Genomic DNA, 7,948 nt, shown 5'->3' on the forward strand with positions numbered 1-7,948 from the left:
CAATAAATAAATAAATAGATAGATAAATAGATGATCGATAGAAAAAAAAATAAGTAAATGAATCAAATCGATAGAAAAAAAGTAAAGTAAATAAAATTTAAAAAAAATAAGTAAATAAATAGAAAAAAAATAAATGACGAAATAAATAGATAGAAAAAAAATAAGTAAATAACTAAATAGAAAAAAATAAGTAAATAAATCGATATTTATTTTTTTCTATTTATTTATTTACCTTTTTTTCTCCATTTATTTAGTTATTTACTTTTTTTCTATCTATTTATTTAGTTTTTTTTTTCTAAGTAAATACGTAAAATAAATAGAAAAAAAATTACTAAATACATAGAAAATAAATAAGTAAATAAATAAATGAATGCTGCCATGCTTCACTGGGTGCTATATAATAGACCAGTGCATCCCAACCAGGGTGCCTACAGCTATTGCAAAACTACAACTCCCAGCATGCCCGGACAGCCAAAGGCTGTCCGGGCATGCTGGGAGTTGTAGTTTTGCAATTTACATATATATACCTCTACAATAAGGCACCATAAGGAGAACTCACATCACAGGGTCCAGGGAGAGATACAGATCTACCATGCATGAGCCCTAAGTTTACCTGTAGTCCTATGCAAAGCATATATTATACATTAAACAAGCTTAAGACTATATATATATATATATATATATATATATATATATATATATATACATATATAAAATGTATATTTCTTAAACACACAGTTAACAAAACCAATATATCCTTCTCACATCAGCCATCCAAAATTTCTATTTCTGCCAGCAGGTGACAAGTGTCTTAGCAATACTTTGGGGGTACAGTAAAAAATACATGACTTCTATGTGGAGGTGGCTCATAAGGACAGATTTACACAACTAGAACGTGGGTGTATTTGTACATTTACAATATGGGTGTAAATCCCAGATCCAAACTGAACGCTCTATAGTGATCTGTGACGCGCTCACTTTGCTGGGCTTTGCAGCCATATTGCATATGCACAAATACACCCACGTATACTTGTGTAAACCTGGCATTATGATATAAACCACGCTGACATACCGCGACAAAATCAGCATTTAATCTGCTATTCAGATTGTTTTACGATTTACACACGCCGGGTTATTTTCAGTGTTTTTTCAATGGAAATTGGCTTTAAGAGGAAAATAACGTGTCACCTAACCATCCCCCGTCCCATACGTGTCACCTAACCATCCCCCGACCCATACGTGACACCTAACCATCCCCCGTCCCATACGTGTCACCTAACCATCCCCCGTCCCATACGTGTCACCTAACCATCCCCCGTCCCATACGTGTCACCTAACCATCCCCCGTCCCATACGTGTCACCTAACCATCCCCCGTCCCATACGTGTCACCTAACCATCCCCCGTCCCATACGTGTCACCTAACCATCCCCCGTCCCATACGTGTCACCTATCCATCCCCCGTAACATACGTGTCACCTATCCATCCCCCGTCCCATACGTGTCACCTAACCATCCCCCGTCCCATACGTGTCACCTAACCATCCCCCGTCCCATACGTGTCACCTAACCATCCCCCGTCCCATACGTGTCACCTAACCATCTCCCGTCCCATACGTGTCACCTAACCATCTCCCGTCCCATACGTGTCACCTAACCATTCCCCGTCCCATACGTGTCACCTAAACATTCCCCGTCCCATACGTGTCACCTAACCATCCCCCGTCCTATACGTGTCACCTAACCATCCCCCCGTCCTATACGTGTCACCTAACCATCCCCCCCGTCCCATACGTGTCACCTAACCATCCTCCGTCCAATACGTGACACCTAACCATCCCCGGTCCAATACGTGACACCTAACCATCCCCCCCGTCCCATACGTGTCACCTAACCATCCCCCCGTCCCATACGTGTCACCTAACCGTCCCCCGTCCCATACGTGTCACCTAACCGTCCCCCGTCCCATACGTGTCACCTAACCGTCCCCCGGTCCTATACGTGTCACCTAACCGTCCCCCGTCCCATACGTGTCACCTAACCATCCCCCGTCCCATACGTGTCACCTAACCATCCCCCGTCCCATACGTGTCACCTAACCATCCCCCGTCCCATACGTGTCACCTAACCATCCCCCGTCCCATACGTGTCACCTAACCATCCCCCGTCCCATACGTGTCACCTAACCATCCCCCCCGTCCCATACGTGTCACCTAACCATCCCCCGTCCCATACGTGTCACCTAACCATCCCCCGTCCCATACGTGTCACCTAACCATCCCCCGTCCCATACGTGTCACCTAACCATCCCCCGTCCCATACGTGTCACCTAACCATCCCCCGTCCCATACGTGTCACCTAACCATCCCCCGTCCCATACGTGTCACCTAACTATCCCCCGTCCCATACATGTCACCTAACCATCCACCGTCCCATACGTGTCACCTAACTATCCCCCGTCCCATACATGTCACCTAACCATCCACCGTCCCATACGTGTCACAATCTCAAGGTTTTTACCTAGACCTTCTATGAACAATTCACCCGACCTGTACATAGTAAATTGGCCACCATCGCGATCCTTACATGACCCCTGTGCGTCATCTCCATGACATTGTATACATTACTATTGTCCATCATCACTGAATAGACCCCTATATCGCTAACATCCCAATCATTGCCCTGTCCTCCCCAATGTCCTGTAGACCCTGCTTACCATCTCCGCACTATTACACCACCTCAAAACCAGTGGCATCCACGCTTGTGTCCCCAATCTGAAGTCCGGAAATCCTTGTCCTCATCCTGTGTACTGCAATGTGCCAACACCATCCTGCGATGTCCTTATGTGGACTACAGAGTGCTCGCCCAGACTATATCCCGACAACCTCTCCTAATGTAAACGAGAGGAGCAGGACGGGACCCCACCAAACTACCACAGCACAATGTAACACGGGCATCACTGGGGCTGCAGGGCACAGTCCTTGTCCCTCTCATTTCCTGACATATTTAAACAATGTGTCAGAAGAATAAAGCCCTTTATGATGTGTATGTGCCAGGGTCACCCGTCCGGGCTTCACCACAAACAGGACCCCTCTATGTGAACAGACTATCAGCACCCGATGAGGCATCATGCACAGTACATTGATGACATCACACGTAATACTATAATATCACCCCATGATCTGTGTGATCACTGCACAACATGGGGGACTTGGCACCAGCAATGTAATGTTACCAGTAAGGACTAATAACTGGTTACACCAACCCAATCAACCATTAGAGACCCTCACAAATAACCTGCCGCAGCCTCCCCTGAATATTTCAACAAGTGCCCCCCCAACATAAACTGCTACTCCCCCCACAACCCAGACCACCATCCCTACAAACGTGAACCACCAACTGCAACCCCACACGACTCTACCCCAATAACCCCACACGACTCTACCCCAATAACCCCACACGACTCTACCCCAATAACCCCACACGACTCTACCCCAATAACCCCACACGACTCTACCCCCAATAACCCCACACGACTCTACCCCCAATAACCCCACACGACTCTACCCCCAATAACCCCACACGACTCTACCCCCAATAACCCCACACGACTTTACCCCCAATAACCCCACACGACTCTACCCCCAATAACCCCACACGACTCTACCCCCAATAACCCCACACGACTCTACCCCCAATAACCCCACACGACTTTACCCCCAATAACCCCACACGACTTTACCCCCAATAACCCCACACGACTTTACCCCCAATAACCCCACACGACTTTACCCCCAATAACCCCACACGACTTTACCCCCAATAACCCCACACGACTGCACCCCAATAACCCCACACGACTGCACCACAATAACCCCACACGACTGCACCACAATAACCCCACACGACTGCACCACAATAACCCCACACGACTGCACCACAATAACCCCCCTCCCATAACCTGCACATCAAGATTACTTCTCTCCACAATGACCAGCAACTCCACCAAAAATCTGCATCAACATTCCACAGCCACTTGCTGCCCCCTTTATCAGCTCCCCAACAACCGGACCCCCTTGTCAACCTGCACCCCTGCGGTCCCCTAAATACCCAGACCACTATATGCTTCACCCCCTCCCCCCAATAACCTGCACCATTGTTCCCTCCCCCCAATAACCTGCACCACTGCTGCCCTCCCCCCAATAACCTGCACCACTGCTGCCCCCCCCCCAATAACCTGCACCACTGCTTCCCTCCCCCCAATAACCTGCACCACTGCTTCCCTCCCCCCAATAACCTGCACCACTGCTGCCCCCCCCCCCCAATAACCTGCACCACTTCTTCCCTCCCCCCAATAACCTGCACCACTGCTGCCCTCCCCCCAATAACCTGCACCACTGCTGCCCCCCCCCCAATAACCTGCACCACTGCTTCCCTCCCCCCAATAACCTGCACCACTGCTGCCCTCCCCCCAATAACCTGCACCACTGCTGCCCCCCCCCCCCCCAATAACCTGCACCACTGCTGCCCCCCCCCCCCCCAATAACCTGCTCCACTGCTGCCCCCCCCCCCAATAACCTGCACCACTGCTGCCCCCCCCCCAATAACCTGCACTACTGCTGCCCCCCCCCAATAACCTACACTACTGCTGCCCCCCCAATAACCTGCACTACTGCTGCGCCCCCCCCCCCCATAACCTGCACTACTGCTGCGCGCCCCCCCCCCATAACCTGCACTACTGCTGCCCCCCCAAATAACCTGTACTACTGCTGCGCGCCCCCCCCCCCCCCCAATAAGGGTGCATGCACACCACGATTTAGCTATACAGTTTCAAGTTAAAAGCCGTACGATACAGTATAGAAAACCGTATGCATTGACTTAACATTGTAAACTGTATGTCAAACGCATCATCCGGTTTAGTCCGTTTTGCACCTTATACGGTTTTGTCCGTTTTTTTTACCTGTACCCAAAACCGTAGTCTACCATGTTTTATGGTCTGGGTGAAAAACTGTATTAAACCGTATACATTTTTTTTTTAACATGGGAGTCAATGGGAACCGTACAGAACTGTATGTGCGTACGGTTCCATCAGGTTTGCACCATACGGTTTTTGACTTTGCACAGTTTTTTTTCTTGGAATTTCAATCAAACAAGTGAAACTTTATTCAAAATGGAGTGAAAAGTTAAAAACGTATACGTTTTTTTCTTAAAAAACAGATGCAACCGGACATCATTTTTCAAACCGTATTCGGTTTTCAACCGCATATGGGTTAAAATTTGTACACACTTTTTGATACAGTTTAGTCAGGTTTTGAGGAATCCGTTTTTCATCAAAAACCTGTTACATTAACTTTATTGCAAAAACATGGTGTGCATGCACCCTAACCTGCCCCACTGCTGCCCCCCCCCCCCCAATAACCTGCCCCACTGCTGCCCCCCCCCCCCCCCAATAACCTGCCCCACTGCTGCCCCCTCCTCCTAATAACCTGCACCACTGCTGCCCCCTCCTAATAAGCTGCCCCCTCCTCCCAATAACCTGCCCCACTGCTGCCCCCTCCTCCCAATAACCTGCCCCACTGCTGCCCCCTCCTCCCAATAACCTGCCCCACTGCTGCCCCCTCCTCCCAATAACCTGCCCCACTGCTGCCCCCTCCTCCCAATAACCTGCCCCACTGCTGCCCCCCCTCCCAATAACCTGCCCCCTCCTCCCAATAACCTGCCCCACTGCTGCCCCCTCCTCCCAATAACCTGCCCCACTGCTGCCCCCTCCTCCCAATAACCTGCCCCACTGCTGCCCCCTCCTCCCAATAACCTGCCCCACTGCTGCCCCCTCCTCCCAATAACCTGCCCCACTGCTGCCCCCTCCTCCCAATAACCTGCCCCACTGCTGCCCCCTCCTCCCAATAACCTGCCCCACTGCTGCCCCCTCCTCCCAATAACCTGCCCCACTGCTGCCCCCTCCTCCCAATAACCTGCCCCACTGCTGCCCCCTCCTCCCAATAACCTGCCCCACTGCTGCCCCCTCCTCCCAATAACCTGCCCCACTGCTGCCCCCTCCTCCCAATAACCTGCCCCACTGCTGCCCCCTCCTCCCAATAACCTGCCCCACTGCTGCCCCCTCCTCCCAATAACCTGCCCCCTCCTCCTAATAACCTGCCCCACTGCTGCCCCCTCCTCCTAATAACCTGCCCCACTGCTGCCCCCTCCTCCTAATAACCTGCCCCACTGCTGCCCCCTCCTCCTAATAACCTGCCCCCTCCTCCTAATAACCTGCCCCCTCCTCCTAATAACCTGCCCCACTGCTGCCCCCTCCTCCTAATAACCTGCCCCACTGCTGCCCCCTCCTCCTAATAACCTGCCCCACTGCTGCCCCCTCCTCCTAATAACCTGCCCCACTGCTGCCCCCTCCTCCTAATAACCTGCCCCACTGCTGCCCCCTCCTCCTAATAACCTGCCCCCTCCTCCTAATAACCTGCCCCACTGCTGCCCCCTCCTCCTAATAACCTGCCCCACTGCTGCCCCCTCCTCCTAATAACCTGCACCACTGCTGCCCCCTCCTCCTAATAACCTGCCCCACTGCTGCCCCCTCCTAATAAGCTGCCCCCTCCTCCTAATAACCTGCCCCCTGTCACACACACATCTCCATACACTTTGCCTCCTCGGTCCCTGCCCCCAGCTGTCGCCCCGGCAGCCTTCTGCCCTCCTCACCGGACTCTTTCCCTCCACACGTCCTCTCACCCACTCCGGCCATATCCCGGAGCCATAACCCCGTACACCGCGTCACTTCCCCCGAGTTTCCCGTGTTTCCAGCACTTACCAGCAGCAGCTTCCCCGGACCCCGACTCCAGCTTGTCTCCTCCGGCTGCGATCCCTCAGCTCCCCACAGCGACACTACAGGACACGCCCACCGCCTCTGCACTCACCGCACCAGCCCCGCCCACAAGCCAATATGGCCGCCTCTTTCCTGCCATCCAGTGCGCGTCACGCCAGCCAAGATTTTTTTTTTTTCCTTTAAACAGCTTTATTACCAGCACACACTGTAATTGCACGGAACCTGATCTGTTAGATTATAGCGCCTACTGCGCCTCTGAATGAAAACTTCCATACATTCTACAGGCGAATCTGCACTGTGTCGTTCAGTAGTAGCAGTAGGGAATCCTATTAGCATTCAAGCGTCCTAATATACGGTGCTTCTATATGCAGAGAGTGCCGAAGGGCCCCTATATACAGTGCATGTCAGGCTGCTCCTATATACAGTGCCTGCAGAAGGGCTCCTATATACAGTGCATGTCAGGCTGCTCCTATATACAGTGCCTGCAGAAGGGCTCCTATATACAGTGCATGTCAGGCTGCCCCGATATACAGTGCCTGCAGAAGGGCTCCTATATACAGTGCATGTCAGGCTGCCCCGATATACAGTGCCTGCAGAAGGGCTCCTATATACAGTGCATGTCAGGCTGCTCCTATATACAGTGCATGTCAGGCTGCTCCTATATACAGTGCCTGCAGAAGGGCCCCTATATACAGTGCATGTCAGGCTGCTCCTATATACAGTGCATGTCAGGCTGCTCCTATATACAGTGCCTGCAGAAGGGCTCCTATATACAGTGCATGTCAGGCTGCTCCTATATACAGTGCCTGCAGAAGGGCCCCTATATACAGTGCATGTCAGGCTGCTCCTATATACAGTGCCTGCAGAAGGGCTCCTATATACAGTGCCTGCAGAAGGGCCCCTATATACAGTGCATGTCAGGCTGCTCCTATATACAGTGCCTGCAGAAGGGCTCCTATATACAGTGCCTTCAGAAGGGCTCCTATATACAGTGCCTGCAGAAGGGCCCCTATATACAGTGCATGTCAGGCTGCTCCTATATACAGTGCATGTCAGGCTGCTCCTATATACAGTTGATGTCAGGCTGCCCCTATATACAGTGCATGTCAGGCTGCTC

At 51.5% G+C, this 7,948-nt stretch overlaps 1 protein-coding gene across 5 annotated transcripts in view; it reads right to left on the bottom strand.

Annotated features, from left to right (window-relative positions):
• SIPA1L3 (signal induced proliferation associated 1 like 3) overlaps positions 1 to 6,935 on the bottom strand; it is a 215,151-nt gene extending 208,216 nt beyond the window's left edge. For all 5 annotated transcript variants that reach the window (XM_056537654.1, XM_056537652.1, XM_056537653.1 and 2 more), the window contains exon 1: positions 6,817 to 6,935. The gene's annotated coding sequence lies outside the window, so the exon portion shown is untranslated. The remainder of the gene's footprint in view (positions 1 to 6,816) is intronic.
• Positions 6,936 to 7,948: the final 1,013 nt, after the last annotated feature.

The sequence above is a fragment of the Hyla sarda genome, chromosome 9 (genome assembly GCF_029499605.1).
Source record: "Hyla sarda isolate aHylSar1 chromosome 9, aHylSar1.hap1, whole genome shotgun sequence".
Taxonomy (NCBI): domain Eukaryota; kingdom Metazoa; phylum Chordata; class Amphibia; order Anura; family Hylidae; genus Hyla; species Hyla sarda.